The sequence below is a fragment of the Carica papaya genome, chromosome 5, assembly GCF_054855325.1.
Source record: "Carica papaya isolate Zhongbai chromosome 5, ASM5485532v1, whole genome shotgun sequence".
NCBI lineage: Eukaryota > Viridiplantae > Streptophyta > Magnoliopsida > Brassicales > Caricaceae > Carica > Carica papaya.
Window position 1 is genome coordinate 19,311,604 of NC_142313.1, and position 21,143 is coordinate 19,332,746.

Below are 21,143 nucleotides of genomic sequence, written 5' to 3' on the forward strand. Positions count from 1 at the left end.
TTCCTTGTGCGTGCGCAATGCACCTCTTGTTCTCGTTCTAATATCAATTAAAATGCTACGGCGCCGTGACTCACATTTGTGAATAAACCAGCGGACCATAATTTAAGTCGCACATAACGTCGAAAGAATCATCTGCAAAAAAATGGGTGCAACACGAGTGCTTCCCAGGAGGTCACCCATCCTACTACTACTCTCGCCCAAGCAAACATAACTACGGAGTTCTGCTGGGATCCAGTGCATTAGTGTTGGTATGATCGCACCTGTTTCATTCTGCTCTTCAAAAACATACAAACCTTTTCCTTCCTTCCCCGCTCCCGTCATTTATTTTCTTATGCGTGCACACTGCACTTCTACTTATCGTTCTAGTATCAAGTAAAATGTCCCAACGTCGTGACTCACATTTGCGAATAAACCAGCGGACCATAATTTCTGTCGCGCGTAACATCGAACGATCCATCTGAAAAAAATGGGTGCAACACGAGGACCACAATTAAGTGTGCTTGGGCGAGAGTAGTACTAGAATGGATGACCTCCTAGGAAGTCCTTGTGTTGCACCTATTTTTTTGCAGATGGGTCGTTCGACTTTACGCATGACTGGAACTATGGTCCGCAATTAAGTGTGTTTGGGCAGAGTAGTACTACAATGGGTGACTTCGTGGGAAGTTCTCATGTTGCACTTATTTTTTTACAAATGGGTCATTCGACGTTACGCGCTATTGGAACTATGGTCCGCCGGTTTATTCGCAAATGTGAGTCACGGCGCCGTAGCACTTTACTTGATATTAGAACGAGAAGGAGAGGTGCAGTGTGCATGCACAAAGAAACAAATGACAGGAGAGGGGAGGGAAGGAAAATGAGTGTATGTATTTGCAGCACGGAATGAAACAGGTGCTATGATACCAGCACAAATGCACTGAATCCCATTAGAACTCCGCAGTTAAGTGGGCTTGGGCGATAGTAGTACTAGAATGGGTGACCTCCTATGAAGTCCTCGTGTTGCACCAATTTATTTGTAGATGGGTCGTTCGACTTTATGCACGACTAGAACTATGGTCTGCTGGTTTATTCGCAAATGTGAGTCCTGTCGTCGGGGCATTTTACTTGATATTAGAACGAGTAGGAGAGATACAGTGTGCACGCACAAGGACACAAATGACGGGAGGGGGAGGGAAGGAGAAGGAGTGTATGTATTTGCAGTGCAGAATGAAACTAGTGCGATCATACCAGCACTAATGCATCGGATCCTATTAGAACTCTGCATTTAAGTGTTCTTGGGCGAGAGTAGTACTAGGATGGGTGACCTCCTGGGAAGTACTCGTGTTGCAGCCATCTTTTTCTTAATATTATTCCTGCATCCATTTATAGTCCACCACGTGATAAGAGTGTCTTTACGAGCATCGTAAATAATAGAACAAGCAAAATAGAGGTGCAGCGGATGGTCCGTTCATCTGGGCATGAATTGAGGCAACGGGGCATTTTACTTGATATTACAACTAGAAGTAGAGGTGCGGTATCCACACAGAGCGAAACAAATGATGGGAGGGGGGAGGGAGAGAGAAGGGGTATATGTATTTGAAGTGAGGAATAGGATGGGTAGGATCATACTAGCACTAATGCATCATATCCCATCATAATCTGCAGTTAAGCGTGTTTGGGCGAGAGTAATACTATGATGAGTGACCTCCTGGGAAGTGCTTGTGTTGCACCCGTCTTTTTGCGGACATGGCACCAAACATTACAGGCGACCGGAGCCATAGTCCGCTGGTTCATTTGTAAGCGTGAGTCGCCGCGCCGGGGCATTTCACTTACTTTTCTTGTGCACTCATTTATAATCCACCACGTGATAAGAGAGCCATTACAAGCATCTTACGTAGTAGAACAATAAAAAAAAGGTGTGGCGGGTGATCCTTTAATCTGGGCATAAGTCGAGGTGCTGGGGCATTTTTCTTGATATTAAAACTAGAAATAGAGATTCAATGTGCGCGCACAGCGAAAAAAATGACGGGAGAGGGGAGGAAAAGAGAAGGGGTATATGTATTTGCAATGCAGAATAGAAGGGGTGTGATCATACCAGCACTATTGCACCAAATCCCATCGAACTATACAGTTAAGCTTGCTTGGGCGAGAGTAGTACTAAGATCGGTAACCTCTTGAGAAGTCCTCGTGTTGCATTGTCTTTTTGCAAACGGAGCGTAGAAATAGAGGTGTGGTGTGTGCGCACAACGAAAGAAATGACGGGAGGGGGGAGGGAAGGAGAAGGGGTATATGTACTTGCAGCGTGGAATGGAAGTGCTGCAATCATACCTGCACTAATGCACTGGATCCCATCGAATTTCGTAGTTAAGTGAGCTTGGACGGAAGTATTACTTAGATGTGTGACCTCCTGGAAAGTTCTCATGTTCCACTCGTTTTTTTACTAACGGGACGTTAAACATTATGCGCGATCAAAGCCATCGTCCCTCGGAGTGAGTCGCAACGCCAAGTCATTTTTCTTAATATTTTTCGTGCATTCATTTATAGTTCGTCACGTGATAAGAGTGTCATTACGAGCATCTTACATAGTAGAATAACGAAAAACGAGGTGCATGGGGTAGTCCGTTTATCTGGGCGTGAGTCGAGGCGCCGGAGCATTTTGCTCTATATTAGAACTATAAGCAGAGGTGCAATGTTCACGCATAGCGAAATAAATAACAGGGAGGGAGGGAGGGAGAAGGGGTATATGTATTTGTAGCGCAAAATAGAAGAGGTACGATCATACTAGCACTAATGCATCGGATCCCAACGAACTCCGTAGTTGAGCGTGTTTTGGCGAGAGTAGTACTAGGATGGGTGATCTTTTGGGAAGTCCTCGTGTTGCGCCCGTCTTTTTACAGATGGGGTGTTAAACGTTATGCGCAATAGGAGCCGTAGTCCATCGGCATGAGTCGTAGCGCCAGAATATTTTGCTCAATATTTTTCATGCATTCATTTATAGTCCACCACATGATAAGAGTGTCAGTACAAGCATCTTACATAGTAGAACAATGAAAAATGAGGTAAGATAGGCGGTTCGTTTATCTAGGCGTGAGTCGAGGTGCTCAGACATTTCGCTTGATATTAGAACTAGAAACAGAGGTGTAGTGTGCATGCACAGCGAAACAAATGACGGGAGCGGGGAGGGAAGGAGAAGGGGTATATGTATTTGTAGCACGAAATGGAAGGGGTGCGATAATACCAACACTAATGCATCGGATCCTGTCAAACTCCGTAGTTAAGCGTGCTCTAGTGAAAGTAGTATTAGGATGGGTGACCTCCTGCGAAGTCCTCGTGTTCCACCCGTCTTTTTATGGACGGGGCGTTAAATATTACGCGTGACCGGAGCAACAGCCCGCTAGTGTTAGTCGCGGCATTTGGACATTTTGCTTAATATTTTTCATGCATTCATTTATATTCCATCACGAGATAAGAATGTCATTGCGATTATCTTACATAAAAGAACAATAAAAATAGAGTTGTGACGGGCAGTCTATTCATCTAGGCATGAGTTGAGATGCCTTGGTATTTCACTTGATATTAGAACTAGAAACAGAAGTGCGGTGTGCGTGCACAACAAAATAAATGATGAGAGGGGAGAGGGAAGGAGAAGTGGTATATGTATTTGCAGCGCAGAATGAAAGGTGTGCGATCATACCAGCACTAATGCATCAGATCCCATCGAACTTCGTAGTTAATCGTGCTTGGGCGAGAGTAATATTAGGATGGGTGATCTCCTAGGAAGTTCTCATGTTGCACCCTTCTTTTTGCAGATGAGGCGTTAAATGTTACGCGGGACTAGAGCAACAGTCACTGTTTAATTCGCAAACATGAGTCACGGCGCCAGAGCATTTTGCTTAATATTATTCGTGCATTCAATATTAGCCCACCACGTGATAAGATTATTATTACGAGCATCTTACTTAGTAGAACAATAAAAAAAGAGGTGTGGCGGGTGTTCCGTTCATATAGACATGAGTCGAGGCACCGGAGCATTTCGCTCGATATTTGAACTAGAAGTAGAGGTACGTTGCGTGCACAACAAAACAAATGACGAGAAGGGAGAGGGAAGGAGAAGGAATATATGTCTTTGCGGCACAAATTAGAAGGGGTGCGATCATACCAGCATTATTTCACGGGATCCATCAGAACTCTGTAGTTAAGCGTGCTTGGGCGAGAGTAGTTCTACGATGGGTGACCTCTTGGGAAGCACTCGTGTTGCACCTTTTTTTTTGCAGACGGGGCGTTAAATGTTACAGGGGACTGGAGTGACAGTCTGCCTGTTCATTCGCAAATGTTAGTCACAGTGCCGGGGCATTTTTCTTAATACTTTTCATGCATTTAATTAAAGCCCATCAAGTGATGAGAGTATCATTGCGAACATCTTAAATAGTAGAACAACGAAAAATGAGGTACGGCGGGCGATCCGTTCATATGGGCATGAGTCGAGGTGCCAGGGCATTTCACTCGATATTAGAACTAGAAGCAGAGGTGAGTTGTGCGCACAGCGAAACAAATGACGAGAAGGGAGAGGGAAGGACAAGTGGTATATGTCTTTACGGTGCAAATTAGAAGGGGTGCGATCATACCAGCACTAGTTCACCGGATCTCATCAGAACTCCGCAGTCAAGCGTACTTGGGTGAGAGTAGTAGTAGGATGGGTGACCTCTTAGGAAGTACTCGTGTTGCACCCTTCTTTTTGTAGAGGGGACATTAAATGTTACCGGGACCAAAGAGATGGTCCGACGGTTCATTCACAAACGTGAGTCACGGCACCGGAACATTTTGCTTAATATTTTTCGTGCATTCAATTAAAGTCCATCACGTGTTGAGAGTGTCATTGCGAGCATCTTACATAGTAGAACAATGAAAAAGGAGGTGCGCTGGGTGTTTTATATAGACATGAGTCGAGGTGCCGGGGCATTTCGCTCGATATTAGAACTAGAAGTAGAGGTGAGTTGCGCCCACAGCGAAATAAATGATGGGAAGGGAGAGGGAAGGGGAAGGGTTATATGTATTTGTGGCGCAAACCATAACGATTACGATCATACCAGCACTAGTTCACCGGATCCCATCAGAACTCCGTAATCAAGCGTTCTTGGGTGAGAGTAGTACTAGGATGTGTGGCCTTCTGGGAAGTACTCGTGTTCCACCCTTCTTTCTACAAATAGGGCGTTAAATGTTACACGGGAACGGAGTGACGGTATGCCGGGACATTTTGCTTAATATTTTTTGCACATTCAATTAAAACCAATCACGTGATAAGTGTGTCATTACGAGCACCTTATATAATATAACAACAAAAAATGAGGTGCGATGGTCGATCCATACATATGGGCATGAGTCAAGGCGCTGGGGCATTTCGCGTAACATTAGAACTAGAAGAAGAAGTGAGGTGCGCGCACATCGAATCAAAAAATGGGAGGGGAGAGGGAAGGAGAAGGGGCATATATATTTGCGGTGCAAACAAGAAAGGGTGCGATCATATCAGCACTAGTTCACCGGATTCCATCAGAACTCTGCAGTTATGCGTGCCTGGGCGAGAGTAGTACTAGGATGGGTTATCTCCTAGGAAGCTCTCAGCTCTCGTGTTGCATCCTTCTTTTTTCAGACTGGGCGTTAAACGTTACGCGGGACTGTAGCGACGGTCTACCGGTTCATTCGCAAACGTGAGTCACGGCGTCGGAGCATTTTGTTCAATATTTTTCGCGCATTCAATTAAAGCCCATCACGTGATAAGAGTGTCTGTGAGCATATTACATAGTAGAACAATAAAAAATGAGATGTGGCGCTATCCGTTCATATGGGCACAGGTCGAGACGCCAGGGTATTTAGCTTGATATTAGAATTAGATGTAGAGGTGAGGTGCACGCACAGCGAACCAAATGACAGAAGGGGAGAGGAAAGGAGAAGGGGTATATGTACTTACGACGCAAACTAGAATGGGTGCGATCATACCAGCACTAGTTCACCGGATCCCATCTAAACTCTGTAGTTAAGCGTGCTTGGGCGAGAGTAGTACTGGGATGGGTGATCTCTTGGGAAGTTCTTGTGTTGCACCTTTTTTTTTGTAGACGGGGAGTTAAACATTCAGCTGTACCAGAGCGATGGTCCGCCGGTTCATTTGTAAATGTGAGTCACGGCACCGGAGAAGTTTTCTTAATATTTTTTTAGCATTCAATTAAAGCCCATCACATGATGAGACTGTAATTGCGAGCATCTTAAATAGTAGAACAACAAAAAATGAGAGGCAGCGGGCGATCCGTTTATATGGGCATAAGTCGAGATGGGTTGTTCGACGTTACGCGCAATTGGAACTTTAGTCTGCTGGTTTATTCATAAATGTAAGTCACGGCGTCGAGGTATTTTACTTGATATTAGAACGAGAAGAAGAGGTGCAGTGTGCACGCACAAGGAAACAAATGACGGGAGGGGGGAGGAAAAGAGAAGGAGTGTATGTATTTACAGCGCAGAATGAAACAGGTGCCATTATACCATCATTAATTCACCAGATCCCATCAGAACTCTGAAGTTAAATGGGTTTAGGCGAGTGTAGTACTAGAAGTTGTGACCTCTTAGGAAGTCCTTGTGTTGTACCTATTTTTTTCAGATGGGGCGTTCGACATTATACGCGACTGGAATTATGGCCTACTGGTTTATTCGCAAATGTGAGTCACGGCACCGAAAAATTTTATTTAATATTATAATGAGAAGGAGAGGTGCAGTGTGCACACATAAGGAAACAAATGACAGGAGAGGGGAGGGAAGGAGAAGGAGTATATGTATTTGCAGCATGGAATGAAACAGGTGCGATCATACAAGCACTAATGCATCGGATCCCATCAGAACTCTGCAGTTAAGTGTCTTTGGGCGAGAGTAGTATTAGAATCCTGAGAAGTACTCGTGTTGCACATATTTTTTTGCAGATTGGTCGTTCGACCTTATGCACGACTGGAACTATGGTCCGCTGGTTTATTCACAAATAAGAGTCACGGTGCCGGGGCATTTTACTAGATATGAGAATGAGAAGCAGAGGTGCAGTGTGCACGCACAAGAAAACAAATGACGGGAGGGGAGAGAGAAGGAGAAAGAGTGCATATATTTGCATTGCAGAAAGAAACAAGTGTCATTATACCAGTACTAATGCACCAGATCCCAACAGAACTCCGCAGCTAAGTATGCTTGGGCGAGAGTAGTACTAGAACGGGTGACCTCTTGGGAAGTCCTCGTGTTGCACTTATATTTTTACAGATGGGTCGTTTGATGTTACGTGCGACTGGAACTTTAGTCCGCTGGTTTATTCACAAATGTGAATCATGACACCAGGGCTTTTTACTTGATATTAGAATGAAAAGAAGAGGAGCAGTGTGCACGCACAAGGAAATAAATGACGGGATGGGGGAGGGAAGGAGAAGGAGTGTATGTATTTGCAACGCAGAATAAAACAAGTGCGATCATACCAACACTAATGAACCGGATCCAATCAGAAGTCTGCATTTAAGTGTGTTTGGGCGAGAGTAGTACTAGAATGGGTGATCTCCTGGGAAGTCCTCGTGTTGGACCTATTTTTTTGCAGATGGGTCGTTCGACGTTACGCATGACTGGAAATATGGTCCGCAGTTAAGTGTGTTTGGGCAGAGTAGTACTACTATGGGTGACCTCCCAGGAAGTTCTCGTGTTGCACTTATTTTTTTACAGATGGGTTGTTTGACGTTACGCGCGACTGGAACTATGGTCCCTTGGTTTATTCGTAAATGTGAGTCACGGCGCCGGGGCATTTTACTTGATATTTGAACGAGAAGGAGAGGTGCAGTGTACACGCACAAGGAAATAAATGACAGGAGGGAGGAGGGAGGAGGGAAGGAGAAGGAGTGTATGTATTTGCAGCGTGAAATAAAACAAGTGCGATCATACCAGCACTAATGCACCGGATCCCAATCGAAGTCCGCAGTTAAATGTGCATGGGCGAGAGTAGTACTAGAATAGGTGACCTCCTAGGAAGTCCTCGTGTTGCACCTATTTTTTTGCAGATGGGTCGTTCGACGTTAGGCACGACTAGAACAATGGTCTGCAGTTAAGTGTGTTTGGGCAAAGTAGTACTAGGATGGGTGACCTCCTGGGAAGTTCTCGTGTTGCACTTATTTTTTAATAGATGGGTCGTTTGACGTTACACGCGACTGTAACTATGGTCCCTTAGTTTATTCATAAATGTGAGTCACGACGCCGGGGTATTTTACTTGATACTAGAACAAGAAAGAGAGATGCAGTGTGCACGCACAAGGAAACAAATGACGGCAGGGGGGAGGGAAGGAGAAGGAGTGTATGTATTTGCAGCGCAGAATAAAACAAGTGCGATAATACCAGCACTAATGCACCGGATCCCATCAGAAGTCTGCAGTTAAGTGTGCTTGGGTGAGAGTAGTACTAGAATTTGTGACCTCCTGGGAAGTCCTCGTGTTGTACCTATTTTTTACAGATGGGTCGCTCGACATTACACACGATTTGAACTATGGTCCGCAGTAAAGTGTGTTTTGGCAAAGTAGTACTACGATGGGTGACCTCCTGGGAAGTTCTCATTTTGCACTTATTTTTTGACAGATGGGTCGTTCGACGTTACGCGCGACTGAAACTATGGTCCGCTGGTTTATTTAAAAATGTGAGTCACGACGCTGGGGTATTTTACTTGATATTAGAACGAGAAGGAGAGGTGCAGTGTGCACGCACAAGGAAACAAATGACGGTAGGGGGGAGGGAAGGAGAAGGAGTGTAAGTATTTGCAGCGCAGAATGAAACAAGTGGGATCATACCAGCACTAATGCATCGGATCCCATCAGAAGTCCGCAGTTAAGTGTGCTTGGGCGAGAGTAGTGCTAGAATGGGTGACCTCCTGGGAAGTCCTCGTATTGCACCTATTTTCTTGCAGATGGGTCATTCGACATTACACACGACTGTAACTATGGTCCGCAGTTAAGTGTGCTCGGGCAAAGTAGTACTACGATGAGTGACCTCCTGGGAAGTTCTCGTGTTGCACTTATTTTTTAACATATGGGTCGTTCGACGTTAAAAGCGACTGGAACTATGGTCCGCTAGTTTATTCGAAAATATGAGTCACGACACAGGGGTATATTACTTGATACTAGAACCAGAAAGAGAGGTGCAGTGTGCACGCACAAGGAAACAAATGACGGGAGGGGGGGGGGGAAGGAGAAGAAGTGTATGTATTTGCAGCGCGGAATAAAACAAGTGCGATAATACTAGGACTAATGCACCGGATCCCATCAGAAATCCGCAGGTAAGTGTGCTTGGGCAAGAGTAGTACTAGAATTTGTGACCTCCTGGGAAGTCCTCTTGTTGCACCTATTCTTTTATAGATGGGTCGCCTGACATTACACACGATTTGAACTATGGTCCGCAGTAAAGTGTGTTTTGGCAAAGTAGACTACGATGGGTGACCTCCTGGGAAGTTCTCGTGTTGCACTTATTTTTTAACAGATGGGTCGTTCGACATTACGGTCGATTAAAATTATGGTCCGCTAGTTTATTCGAAAATGTGAGTCACGACGACAGGGTATTTTACTTGATATTAGAACGAGAAGGAGAGGTGCAGTATGCACACACAAGGAAACAAATGACGGTAGGGGCGAGGGAAGGAGAAGGAGTGTATGTATTTGCAGCGCGGAATGAAACAAGTGCGATCATACCAGCACTAATGCACCGGATCCCATCAGAAGTCCGCAGTTAAGTGTGCTTGGGCAAGAGTAGTACTAGAATGGGTGACCTCCTGGGAAGTCCTCGTGTTGCACCTATTTTTTTGTAGATGGGTCGTTCGACATTACGCACGACTGTAACTATGGTCCGCAGTTAAGTTGCTTGGGCAAAGTAGTACTACGATGAGTGACCTCCTGGGAAGTTCTTGTGTTGCACTTATTTTTTAACATATGGGTCGTTCGACGTTAAGCGCGACTGGAACTATGATCCGCTGGTTTATTCGAAAATATGAGTCACGACGCCGGGGTATTTTACTTGATATTAGAACGAAAAGGAGAGGTGCAGTGTGCACGCACAAAGAAACAAATGACGGCAGGGGGGAGGGAAGGAGAAGGAGTGTATGTATTTGCAGTGCGGAAGTAAACAAGTACGATCATACAAGCACTAATGCACCGGATCCCATCAGAAGTCCGCAATTAAGTGTGCTTGGGCAAGAGTAGTACTAGAATAGGTGACCTCGTGTTGCACCTATTTTTTTGCAGATGGGTCGTTCGACATTACACACGACTGGAACTATGGTCCGCAGTTAAGTGTGCTTGGGCAAAGTAGTACTACGATGGGTGACCTCGTGGGAAGTTCTCATTTTGCACTTATTTTTTAACAGATGGGTCGTTCGACGTTACGCACATCTGGAACTATGGTCTGCTGGTTTATTCACAAATGTGAGTCACGACACTAGGGTATTTTATTTGATATTAGAACGATAAGGAGAGATGCAGTGTGCACGCACAAGAAAACAAGTGACGAGAGAGGGGAGGGAAGGAGAAGGAGTGTATGTATTTGCAGCGTGGAATAAAACAAGTGCGATCATACCAGGACTAATGCACCGGATCCCATCAGAAGTTCGCAGTTAAGTGTGCTTGGGCGAGAGTAGTACTAGAATGGGTGACCTCCTGGGAAGTCCTCGTGTTGCACCTATTATTTTGCAGATGGGTCGTTCGACGTTACGCATGACTTGAACTATGGCCCACAGTTAAGTGTGCTTGGGAAAAGTAGTACTACGATGGGTGACCTCCTGGAAAGTTCTCGTGTTGCACTTATTTTTTTATAGATGGGTTGTTCGACGTTGCGCGTGATTGGAACTATGGTCCGCTGGTTTATTCACAAATGTGAGTCACGGCGCCGGAGCATTTTACTTGATATTAGAACGAGAAGGAGGGTTGCAGTGTGCACGACAAGGAAATAAATGACGGGAGGGGGAGGGAAGGAGAAGGAGTGTATGTATTTACAGCGTGGAATGAAACAAGTGTGATCATATCAACACTAATGCACCGGATCCCATCAGAAGTCCGGAATTAAGTATGTTTGGGCGAGAGTAGTACTAGAATAGGTGACCTCTTGGGAAGTCCTCGTGTTGCACCTGTTTTTTCGCATATGGGTCGTTCAACGTTACGCACGACCGGAATTATGGTCCGCAGTTAAGTGTGCTTGGGCAGAGTAGTACTACGATGGGTGACCTCCTGGGAAGTTCTCGTGTTGTACTTATTTTTTTACAGATGGGTCGTTCGACGTTACGTGCGATAAGAACTATATTCTGCTGGTTTATTAGCAAAAATGAGTCACGGTACGCGGCATTTTACTTGATATTAGAACAAGAAGGAGAGGTGCATTGTGCACGCAGAAGGAAACAAACGACTGGAGGGGGGAGGGAAGGAGAAGAAGTGTATGTATTTGCAGCGCGGAATGAAACAAGTGGGATCATACCAGCACTAATGCACCGGATTCCATCAGAAATCCGCAGTTAAGTATGCTTGAGCGAGAGTAGTACTAGAATAGGTCACCTCCTAGGAAGTCCTCGTGTTGCACCTATTTTTTTGCATATGGGTCGTTCGACGTTACGCACGACTGGAACTATAATCCGCAGTTAAGTGTGTTTGGGCAGAGTAGCACTACGATGGGTGACCTCCTGGGAAGTTCTCATGTTCCACTTATTTTTTACAGATGGGTCGTTCGACGTTACGCACGACTAGAACTATGGTCTGCTGGTTTATTCGCAAATGTGAGTCACAGCACCGAGGCATTTTACTTGATATTAGAACGAGAAGGAGAGGTGCAATGTTGCACGAATAAGGGAACAAATGACGGGAGGGGGAGGGAAGGAGAAGGAGTGTATGTATTTGCAGCACGGAATAAAACAAGTGCGATAATACCAGAACTAATGCTCCGGATCCCATCAGAAGTCCGCAATTAAGTGTGCTTGAGCAAGAGTAGTACTAGAATGGGTGACCTCCTGAGAAGTCCTCATGTTGCACCTATTTCTTTGCAGATGGGTCGTTCGACGTTACACACTACTGGAACTATGGTCTGCCATTAAGTGTGTTGGGCAGAGTAGTTCTATGATGGGTGACCTCCTGGGAAGTTCTCGTGTTGCAGTTATTTTTTTACAGATGGGTCGTTCGACGTTAAGTGCGACTAGAACTATGGTCTGCTGGTTTATTCGCAAATGTGAGCCACAGCGCCGGAGCATTTTACTTGATATTAGAACGAGAAGGAGAGGTGCAGTGTGCACGCATAACGAAACAAATGACGGGAAGGGGGAGGGAAGGAGAAGAAGTGTATGTTTTTGCAGCGTGGAATGAAACAAGTGCGATCATACCAGCACTAATGCACTGGATCCCATCAGAAGTCCGTAGTTAAGTTTGCTTGGGCGAGAATAGTACTAGAATAGTTGACCTCCTGGGAAGTCCTCGTGTTGCACCTATTTGTTTGCAGATGGGTCGTTCGACATTACGCATGACTGGAACTATGGTCCGCTGGTTTATTCACAAATATGAGTCACGGCACCGAAGCATTTTACTTGATATTAGAACGAGAAGGAGAGGTGCAGTGTGCACGCACAAGAAAGCAAATGACGAGAGGGGGGGGGGGGGAAGGAGAAGGAGTGTATGTATTTGCAGCGCGGAATAAAACAAGTGCGATCATACCAGCACTAATGCACCGGATCCCATCAGATGTCCGCAATTAAGTGTGCTTGGGCAAGAGTAGTACTAGAATGGGTGACCTCCTGGGAAGTCCTCTTGTTGCACCTATTTTTTTGCAGAGGGGTCTTTCGACGTTACGCACTACTGGAACTATGGTCCGCAGTTAAGTGTGCTTGGGCAGAGTAGTTCTATGATGGGTGACCTCTTGAGAAGTTCTCGTGTTGCACTTATTTTTTTACAGATGGGTCGTTCGATGTTAAGTGCGACTGGAACTATGGTCTGCTGCTTTATTCGCAAATGTGAGTCACAGCGCCGGAGCATTTTACTTGATATTAGAATGAGAAGGAGAGGTGCAGTGTGCACGCACAAGGAAACAAATGACGGGAAGGGGGAGGGAAGGAGAAGAAATGTATGTTTTTGCAGTGTGGAATGAAACAAGTGCGATCATACAAGCACTAATGCACTGGATCCCTTCAGAAGTCCGTAGTTAAGTTTGCTTGGGTGAGAGTAGTACTAGAATAGGTGACCTCCTGGGAAGTCCTCGTGTTGTACCTATTTTTTTGCAGATGAGTTGTTCGACGTTACGCACGACTGGAACTATGGTCCGCTGGTTTATTCGCAAATGTGAGTCACGGCACCAAGGCATTTTACTTGATATTAGAACGAGAATGAGAGGTGCACTGTGCACGCACAGGGAAACAAATGACGGGAGGGGAGAGGGAAGGAGAAGGAGTGTATGTATTTGCATCGCAGAATGAAAGAGGTGCCATTATACCAGTACTAATGCACCAGATCCCGTCATAACTCCGTAGTTAAGTGTGCTTGGGCGAGAGTAGTACTAGAATGGGTGACCTCCTGGGAAATCCTCGTGTTGCACCTATTTTTTTTGCAGATGGGTCGTTCGATGTTACACACGACTGGAACTATGGTCCGCAGTTAAGTGTGCTTGGGCAGAGTAGTACTACGACGGGTGACCTCCTGGGAAGTTCTCGTGTTGCACTTATTTTTTTACAGATGGGTCGTTCGATGTTATGTGTGACTGGAACTATGGTCCGCTGGTTTATTCGCAAATGTAAGTCATAGTATCGGGGCATTTTACTTGATATTAGAACAAGAAAGAGAGGCACAGTGTGCGCGTACAAAGAAACAAATGACTTGAGTGGGGAGGGAAAGAGATGGAATGTATGTATTTGTAGTGCAGAATGAAATACGTGCAATCATACCAGCACTAAATTATTGGATCCCATCAGAACTCTGCAGTTAAGTGTGCTTGGGCGAGAGTAGTGTTAGGATGGATGACCACCTGGAAAGTTCTCGTATTTCACCCAATTTTTTGCAGATGGGTCGTTTGACATTATAACCTTAATGCACCGGATCCCATCAGAACTCCGCAGTTAAGTGTGCTTGGGCGAGAGTAGTACTAGGATTAGTGACCTCTTGGGAAGTTCTCGTGTTACACCCATTTTTTTGCAGATGGGCTATTCAATGTTACGCGTGACTGGAACTATGGCCCGCTGGTTTATTCACAAATAAGAGCCACGGCACTGGGGCATTTTATTAAAACGAGAAGCAGAGGTGAAGTGTGCACGCACAAGGAAACAAATGATGGGAGGGGGGAGGGAAGGAGATGAAGTGTATGTATTTGCAGCGCGGAATGAAATAGGTGCGATCAAACAAGCATTAATGCACTGGATACCATCAGAACTTTGCAGTCAAGTGTGCTTGGGCGAGAGTAGTACTAGGATGGGTGACCTCTTTGGAAGTTCTCGTGTTTCACCCATCTTTTTACAGATGGGTCCTTCGATGTTGGGCTCGACTTAAACTATGGTCCACTAGTTTATTCGCAAATGTGAGTGATGGCACCGGAGCATTTTACTTGATATTAGAACAAGAAGGAGAGGTGCAGTTTACACGCACAAGGAAACAAATGACGGGAGGGGGGAGGGAAGGAGATGGAGTGTATGTATTTGTAGCGTGAAATGAAACATTTGCGATCATACCATCACTAATTCATCGGATCAAATTAGAACTCCGGAGTTAAGTGTGCTTGGGCGAGATTAGTACTAGGATGGGTGACCTTCTGGGAAGTCCTCGTGTTTCTCCCATTTTTTTACAGATGGGTCCTTCGACGTTACGCACGACTGAAGCTATGGTCCTGTGATTTATTCGCAAATGTGAGTGACAGTGCCGGAGCATTTTACTTGATATTAGAACGAGATGGAGAGGTGCAGTTTGCACACACAATGAAAGAAATGACGGGAGAGGGGAGGGAAGGATAAGGAGTGTATGTATTTGCAGCGCGGAATGAAACATTTGCGATCATACCATCACTAATTCACCTGATCAAATTAGAACTACAGAGTTAAGTGTGTTTGGGCGAGAGTAGTATTAGGATGAGTGTCCTCCTAGGAAGTGCTTGTGTTGCACCTGTCTTTTTGTAGACAGGGCATCAAACGTTACACGCGACTGGAGCCATAGTCCGCTGGTTCATTTGTCGGCGTGAATCGTCGTGCTGGGGCATTTTGCTTACTTTCTTTTCTGCACTCATTTATAGTCCACCACGAGATAACAGAGTCATTACAAGCATCTTACACAGTAGAACAACGAAAAAAAAAAGTGTGGCAGGTGGTCCTTTAATCTGGGCATAATTCGAGGTGCTAGGGCATTTTGCTTGATATTAGAACTAGAAAAAGAGATGCAGTACGCGCGCACAGCGAAAAAAATGACAGGGAAGGGAGGAAAGGAGAAGGGGTATATGTATTTGCAATGCAGAATGGAAGGGGTGCTATCATACCAGCACTAATGCACTAGATCCCATCAAACTATGCAGTTAAGCATGCTTAGGCGAGAGTAGTACTAAGATCGGTAACCTCATGAGAAGTCCTCATGTTGCACTGTCTTTTTGCAAATGGGTGTAAAACGATACATGTGATCGGAGCCACAATCTGCTGGTGTGAGTCGCGTCGCCAGAAAATTTTGCTTACTATTTTTTCGTGCATTCATTTATAGTCTACCACGTGATAAGAGTGTCATTACGATCATCTTACATAATAGAATAAAGAAAAATGAGGTACGGGGGGCAGTCCTTTCTTCTGGCGTGAGTCGAGATGTCGGGGCATTTTGCTTGATATTAGAACTATAAACAGAGGGGCGGTGTTCGCACACAGCGAAAAAAATGACTGGTGGGGGGAGGGAAGGAGAAGGGGTATATGTATTTACAGCGCGAAATGGAAGGGGTGCAATCATACTAGCATTAATACACCGGATCCCATCGAACTCCGTAGTTAAGCGTGCTTGGGCAAGAGTAGTACTAGGATGGGTGACCTCTTGGAAAGTTCTCTTGTTGCACTCGTCTTTTTGTATATCGGGCGTCGAACGTTACGCGCGATCTGAGCCACAGTCCGCTGGCATGAGTAGCGACATTGAAACATTTTGCTTAATATTTTATGTGCACTTATTTGTAGTCCACCACGTGATAAAAGTCTCATTATGAGAGTCTTACATAGTAGAACAATGAAAAAAGAGGTGCAGCGGGCCTCTGTTCTTCTGGGTGTGAGTCGAAGCAACACGACATTTCACTCTATATTAGAACTAGAAGCAGAGATGTGGTATGCCCGCACAGCGAAATAAATGATGGGAGGGGGGGAGGGAAGGAGAAGGGCTATATGTATTTGTAGTGGGGAATGAGACAGTTGCGATCATACAAACACTAATGCACACGATCCCATCAGAACTCTGTAGTCATGCGTGCTTGGGCGAGATTAGTTCTAGGATGGGTGACCTCCTGAAAAGTCCTTGTGTTGAACTCGTCTTTTTGTAGATGGAGTGTTAAACGTTAAGTGTGATCGGAGCCATAATCTGTCGGTGTGAGTCACAGAGCCTGAAAATTTTGCTTAATATTTTTCGTGCATTCATTTATAGTTCACCACGTGATAAGAGTGTCATTACGATTATCTTACATAGTATAACAATGAAAAATGAGGTACGGCGGGCGATTCATTCATCTGGACGTGAATCGAGGTGCCGGGGTATTTCGCTTGATATTAGAACTAGAAACAAAGGTGTGGTGTGTTTGCACAACGAAACAAATGACGAGAGGGGGGGGGGGAAGGAGAAGGGGTATATGTATTTGCAGCATTGAATTGAAGGGGTGCGATCATACCAGCACTAATGCACTAGATCCCATCGAATTTTGTAGTTAAGTGTATTTGGGCGGAAGTAGTACTAGGATGAGTGACCTCCAAGAAAGTTCTCATGTTCCACTCTTTTTTTTGCTGACGGGACGTTAAACATTATGCGTGATCAAAGCCATTATCCCTCGGAGTGAGTCGCAACGTCAAGACATTTTTCTTAATATTTTTTGTGCATTCATTTATAGTTCGCCACGTAATAAGAGTGTCATTGCGAGCATCTTACATAGTAGAATAACGAAAAATGAGGTGCAGGGGGTAGTCTGTTCATCTAGGCATGAGTCGATGCGCCGGAGCATTTTGCTCTATATTAGAACTATAGGCAGAGGTGCGGTGTTCATGCATAGCGAAACAAATAACAGGGGGGGAGGGAGGGAGAAGGGGTATATGTATTTGTAGCGCAAAATAAAAGAGGTGCGATCATACTATCTCTAATGCACCAGATCCCATTGAACTCCGTTGTTGAGTGTGTTTTAGCGAGAGTAGTACTAGGATGGGTGATCTTTTGGAAAATCCTCGTGTTGCGCCCATCTTTTTACAGATGGGGTGTTAAACGTTATGCGCAATAGGAGCCATAGTCCGCTGGCATGAGTCATGGCGCCAGAATATTTTGCTTAATATTTTTCGTGCATTCATTTATAGTCCACCACATGATAAGAGTGTCATTACGAGCATCTTACATAATAGAACAATGAAAAACGAGATACGACAGGCAGTCCGTTTATCTAGGCGTGAGTCGAGGTGCCCGGACATTTCGCTTGATATTAGAACTATGCACAGCGAAACAAATGACAGGAGGGGGAAGGGAAGGAGAAGGGATATATGTATTTGCAGCACGAAATAGAAGGGGTATGATCATACCAACACTAATACATCGGATTCTGTCGAACTCTGCAGTTAAGCGTGCTCTGGTGAAAGCAGTATTAGGATGGGTGACCCCTTGCGAAGTCCTCGTGTTCCACCCATCTTTTTATGGACGAGGCATTAAATATTACGCATGAACAGAGCGATAGTCCGCCAGTGTGAGTCGCGGCATTGGGACAGTTTGCTTAATATTTTTCATGCATTCATTTATAGTCCATCACGAGATAAGAACGTCATTATGATTATCTTACATAGTAGAACAATGAAAATAGAGTTGTGGCGGGCAGTCTGTTCATCTGAGCATGAGTTGAGATGCTTTGGCATTTTGCTTGATATTAGAACTAGAAATAGAGGTGCGGTGTGCGCACACAACAAAATAAATGATGAGAGGGGAGAGGGAAGGAGAAGTGGTATATGTATTTGCAGCGCAGAATGGAAGGGGTGCGATCATACCAGCAGTAATGCATCGGATCCCATCGAACTTTGTAGTTAATCGTGCTTGGGCGAGAGTAGTACAAGGATGGGTGATCTCCTAGGAAGTTCTCATGTTGCACCCTTCTTTTTTTCGATGGGGCGTTAAATGTTATGCGGTACTAGAGCGACTGTCGCCGGTTAATTCGCAAATGTGAGCCATGACACCGGAGCATTTTGCTTAATATTATTCGTGCATTCAATTATAGCCCACCACGTGATAAGATTATTATTACGAGCATCATACATAGTAGAATAACAAAAAAGGAGGTGCGGCAGGTGTTTCATTCATATAGACATGAGTCGAGGCACCGGGGCATTTCGCTCGATATTAGAACTAGAAACAGAGGTGAGTTGCGTGCACAGCGAAACAAATGACAGGAAGCGAGAGGGAAGGAGAAGTGGTATATGTCTTTGCAGCGTAAATTAGAAGGGGTGCGATCATACCAACACTAGTTCACCTGATCCTATCAGAACTCCACAATTAAGCATGCTTGAGCAAGAGTAGTAGTAGGATGGGTGACCTTTTGGGAAGTATTCGTATTGCACCCTTCTTTTTGCAGATGGGGTATTAAATGTTATGCGGGACCAGAGCGACGGTCCGATGGTTCATTCACAAACGTGAGTCACAGTGCCGGGACATTTTGCTTAATATTTTTCGTACATTCAATTAAAGCCCATCACGTGTTGAGAGTGTCATTGCGAGCATCTTACATAGTAGAACAATGAAAAAGGAGGTGCGGCGGGTGTTTCATATAGACATGAGTGGAGGCGTCGGGGCATTTCGCTCGATATTAGAACTAGAAGCAGAGGTGAGTTGCGCCCACAGCGAAATAAATGATGGGAAGGGAGAGGGAAGGGGAAGGGGTATATGTATTTACGGCGCAAACCAAAACGATTGCGATCATACCAGCACTAGTTCACTGGATCCCATCAGAACTCTACAGTCAAGCGTTCTTGGGCGAGAGTACTACTAGGATGCGTGACCTTCTGGGAAGTGCTCTTGTTGCACCCTTCTTTCTACATATGAGGCATTAAATGTTACGTGGGACCAGAGCAACGGTCCGTCAGGGCATTTTGCTTAATATTTTTTGCACATTCAATTAAAACTAATCACGTGATAAGAGTGTTATTGCGAGCACCTTACATAATATAACAACAAAAAACGAGGTGCGGTGGGCGATCCGTTCATATGGGCATGAGTCGAGGCGCCGGGGCATTTCGTTTAATATTAGAACTAGAAGAAGAGGTGAGGTACGAGCATAGCGAATCAAATGACGGGAGGGTAGAGGGACGGAGAAGGGGCATATGTATTTGCGGTGCAAACAAGAAAGGGTGCGATCATCCCAGCACTAGTTCACCGGATCCCATCAGAACTCTGCAGTTATGCGTGCTTGGGCGAGAGTAATACTAGGATGGGTTACCTCCTGGGAAACTCTCGGCTCTCGTGTTGCATCCTTCTTTTTTCAGACTGGGCGTTAAACGTTATGTGGGATCGGAGTGACGGTCCACTAGTTCATTCCCAAACGTGAGTCACAACGTGAGGGCATTTTTTTTAATATTTTTCGCGCATTCAATTAAAGCCCATCACGTGATAAGAGTGTCTGCGAGCATATTACATAGTTGAACAACAAAAAATGAGGTACAGCGCTATCCGTTCATATGGGTATGAGTGAAGGCGCCGGAGTATTTTGCTTAATATTAGAATTAGATGCAGAGGTAAGGTGCGCGCATAGTGAAACTAACAACGGGAGGGGACAGGGAAGGAGAAGGGGTATATGTACTTTTGGCGCAAACTAGAACGGGTGCGATCATACCAGTACTAGTTCACCGGATCGCATCTGAACTCCGTAGTTAAGTGTGCTTGGGCGAGACTAGTACTAGGATAGGTGATCTCCTAAAAAGTTCTCGTGTTGCACCCTTCTTTTCGCAGATGGAGCGTTAAGCATTCAACTGGACTAGAGCGATGGTCCGCCGGTTCATTTGCAAATGTGAGTCACGTCACCTGAGCATTTTTCTTAATATTTTTCCAGCATTCAATTAAAGCCCATCACGTTATGAGAGTATCATTGCGAGCATCTTAAATAGTAGAACAACAAAAAATGAGAGGCGGGGGGCGATCAGTTCATTGGGCATGAGTCGAGATGGGTCGTTCGACGTTACGAGCGACTAGAACTATGGTCCACTGGTTTATTCACAAATGTGAGTCACGACGTTGGGACATTTTACTTGATATTAGAACGAAAAAGAGAGGTGCAGTGTGCACGCACAAGGAAACAAATGACGGGACGGGAGAGGGAAGGAGAAGGAGTGTATGTATTTGCAGCGCGGAATGAAAAAGGTGCGATCATACCAGCACTAATTCACCGGATCCCATCAGAACTCCGTAGTTATGTGTGCTTGAGAGAGAGTAATACTAGGACGGTTGACCTCCTGGGAAGTCTTCGTGTTGCACCCATTTTTTTGCAGATAGGTTGTTCGACGTTACGCGCGAGTAGAACTATAGTCTGCTGTTTTATTCATAAATGTGAGTCACGGAGCTGGGGCATTTTACTTAATATTAGAACGAGAAGAAGAGGTGCAGTATGCACGTACAAGGAAATAAATGAGAAAATAGGGGAGGAAAGGAGAAGGTGTGTATGTATTTGCAGCGCAGAATGAAACAGGTGCGATCATACCAACACTAATGCACCGGATCCCATCAGAACTCCGCAGTTAAGTGTACTTAGGCGAGAGTAGTATTAGGATGGGCGACCTCTTGGGAAGTACTCGTGTTGCACCCATTTTTTTGCAGATGGCCCCGTTCGATGTTACGCACGACTAGAACTTTGATCCACTAGTTTATTCGCAAATGTGAGTCACGTCGCCGATGCATTTTACTTAATATTAGAACGAAAAGGAGAGGTACAGTGTACAC

The 21,143-nt window shown here is 45.1% G+C and overlaps 24 pseudogenes; 23 read left to right on the plus strand and 1 right to left on the minus strand.

Moving 5' to 3' along the window:
• Nucleotides 1-143: 143 nt before the first annotated feature.
• LOC148254357 (5S ribosomal RNA) lies at nt 144-262 on the minus strand (annotated as a pseudogene).
• Nucleotides 263-886: 624 nt separating this feature from the next.
• Nucleotides 887-1,005, plus strand: LOC148254358 (5S ribosomal RNA; annotated as a pseudogene).
• Nucleotides 1,006-1,210: 205 nt separating this feature from the next.
• On the plus strand, nt 1,211-1,329 carry LOC148254359 (5S ribosomal RNA; annotated as a pseudogene).
• A 2,792-nt stretch (nt 1,330-4,121) lies between these two features.
• LOC148254360 (5S ribosomal RNA) lies at nt 4,122-4,239 on the plus strand (annotated as a pseudogene).
• Nucleotides 4,240-4,587: 348 nt separating this feature from the next.
• On the plus strand, nt 4,588-4,706 carry LOC148254361 (5S ribosomal RNA; annotated as a pseudogene).
• Nucleotides 4,707-5,956: 1,250 nt separating this feature from the next.
• LOC148254362 (5S ribosomal RNA) lies at nt 5,957-6,075 on the plus strand (annotated as a pseudogene).
• Nucleotides 6,076-7,133: 1,058 nt separating this feature from the next.
• Nucleotides 7,134-7,252, plus strand: LOC148254363 (5S ribosomal RNA; annotated as a pseudogene).
• A 206-nt stretch (nt 7,253-7,458) lies between these two features.
• Nucleotides 7,459-7,577, plus strand: LOC148254364 (5S ribosomal RNA; annotated as a pseudogene).
• A 335-nt stretch (nt 7,578-7,912) lies between these two features.
• LOC148254365 (5S ribosomal RNA) lies at nt 7,913-8,031 on the plus strand (annotated as a pseudogene).
• A 328-nt stretch (nt 8,032-8,359) lies between these two features.
• Nucleotides 8,360-8,478, plus strand: LOC148254366 (5S ribosomal RNA; annotated as a pseudogene).
• A 327-nt stretch (nt 8,479-8,805) lies between these two features.
• Nucleotides 8,806-8,924, plus strand: LOC148254367 (5S ribosomal RNA; annotated as a pseudogene).
• A 775-nt stretch (nt 8,925-9,699) lies between these two features.
• Nucleotides 9,700-9,818, plus strand: LOC148254368 (5S ribosomal RNA; annotated as a pseudogene).
• A 761-nt stretch (nt 9,819-10,579) lies between these two features.
• Nucleotides 10,580-10,698, plus strand: LOC148254369 (5S ribosomal RNA; annotated as a pseudogene).
• A 326-nt stretch (nt 10,699-11,024) lies between these two features.
• LOC148254370 (5S ribosomal RNA) lies at nt 11,025-11,143 on the plus strand (annotated as a pseudogene).
• A 1,219-nt stretch (nt 11,144-12,362) lies between these two features.
• On the plus strand, nt 12,363-12,481 carry LOC148254371 (5S ribosomal RNA; annotated as a pseudogene).
• Nucleotides 12,482-12,690: 209 nt separating this feature from the next.
• On the plus strand, nt 12,691-12,809 carry LOC148254372 (5S ribosomal RNA; annotated as a pseudogene).
• Nucleotides 12,810-13,462: 653 nt separating this feature from the next.
• Nucleotides 13,463-13,581, plus strand: LOC148254373 (5S ribosomal RNA; annotated as a pseudogene).
• A 329-nt stretch (nt 13,582-13,910) lies between these two features.
• Nucleotides 13,911-14,029, plus strand: LOC148254374 (5S ribosomal RNA; annotated as a pseudogene).
• A 1,906-nt stretch (nt 14,030-15,935) lies between these two features.
• LOC148254375 (5S ribosomal RNA) lies at nt 15,936-16,053 on the plus strand (annotated as a pseudogene).
• Nucleotides 16,054-18,194: 2,141 nt separating this feature from the next.
• LOC148254376 (5S ribosomal RNA) lies at nt 18,195-18,312 on the plus strand (annotated as a pseudogene).
• A 1,247-nt stretch (nt 18,313-19,559) lies between these two features.
• On the plus strand, nt 19,560-19,685 carry LOC148254377 (5S ribosomal RNA; annotated as a pseudogene).
• A 344-nt stretch (nt 19,686-20,029) lies between these two features.
• Nucleotides 20,030-20,148, plus strand: LOC148254378 (5S ribosomal RNA; annotated as a pseudogene).
• A 417-nt stretch (nt 20,149-20,565) lies between these two features.
• On the plus strand, nt 20,566-20,684 carry LOC148254379 (5S ribosomal RNA; annotated as a pseudogene).
• A 206-nt stretch (nt 20,685-20,890) lies between these two features.
• LOC148254380 (5S ribosomal RNA) lies at nt 20,891-21,009 on the plus strand (annotated as a pseudogene).
• The last annotated feature ends 134 nt before the right edge of the window (nt 21,010-21,143 follow it).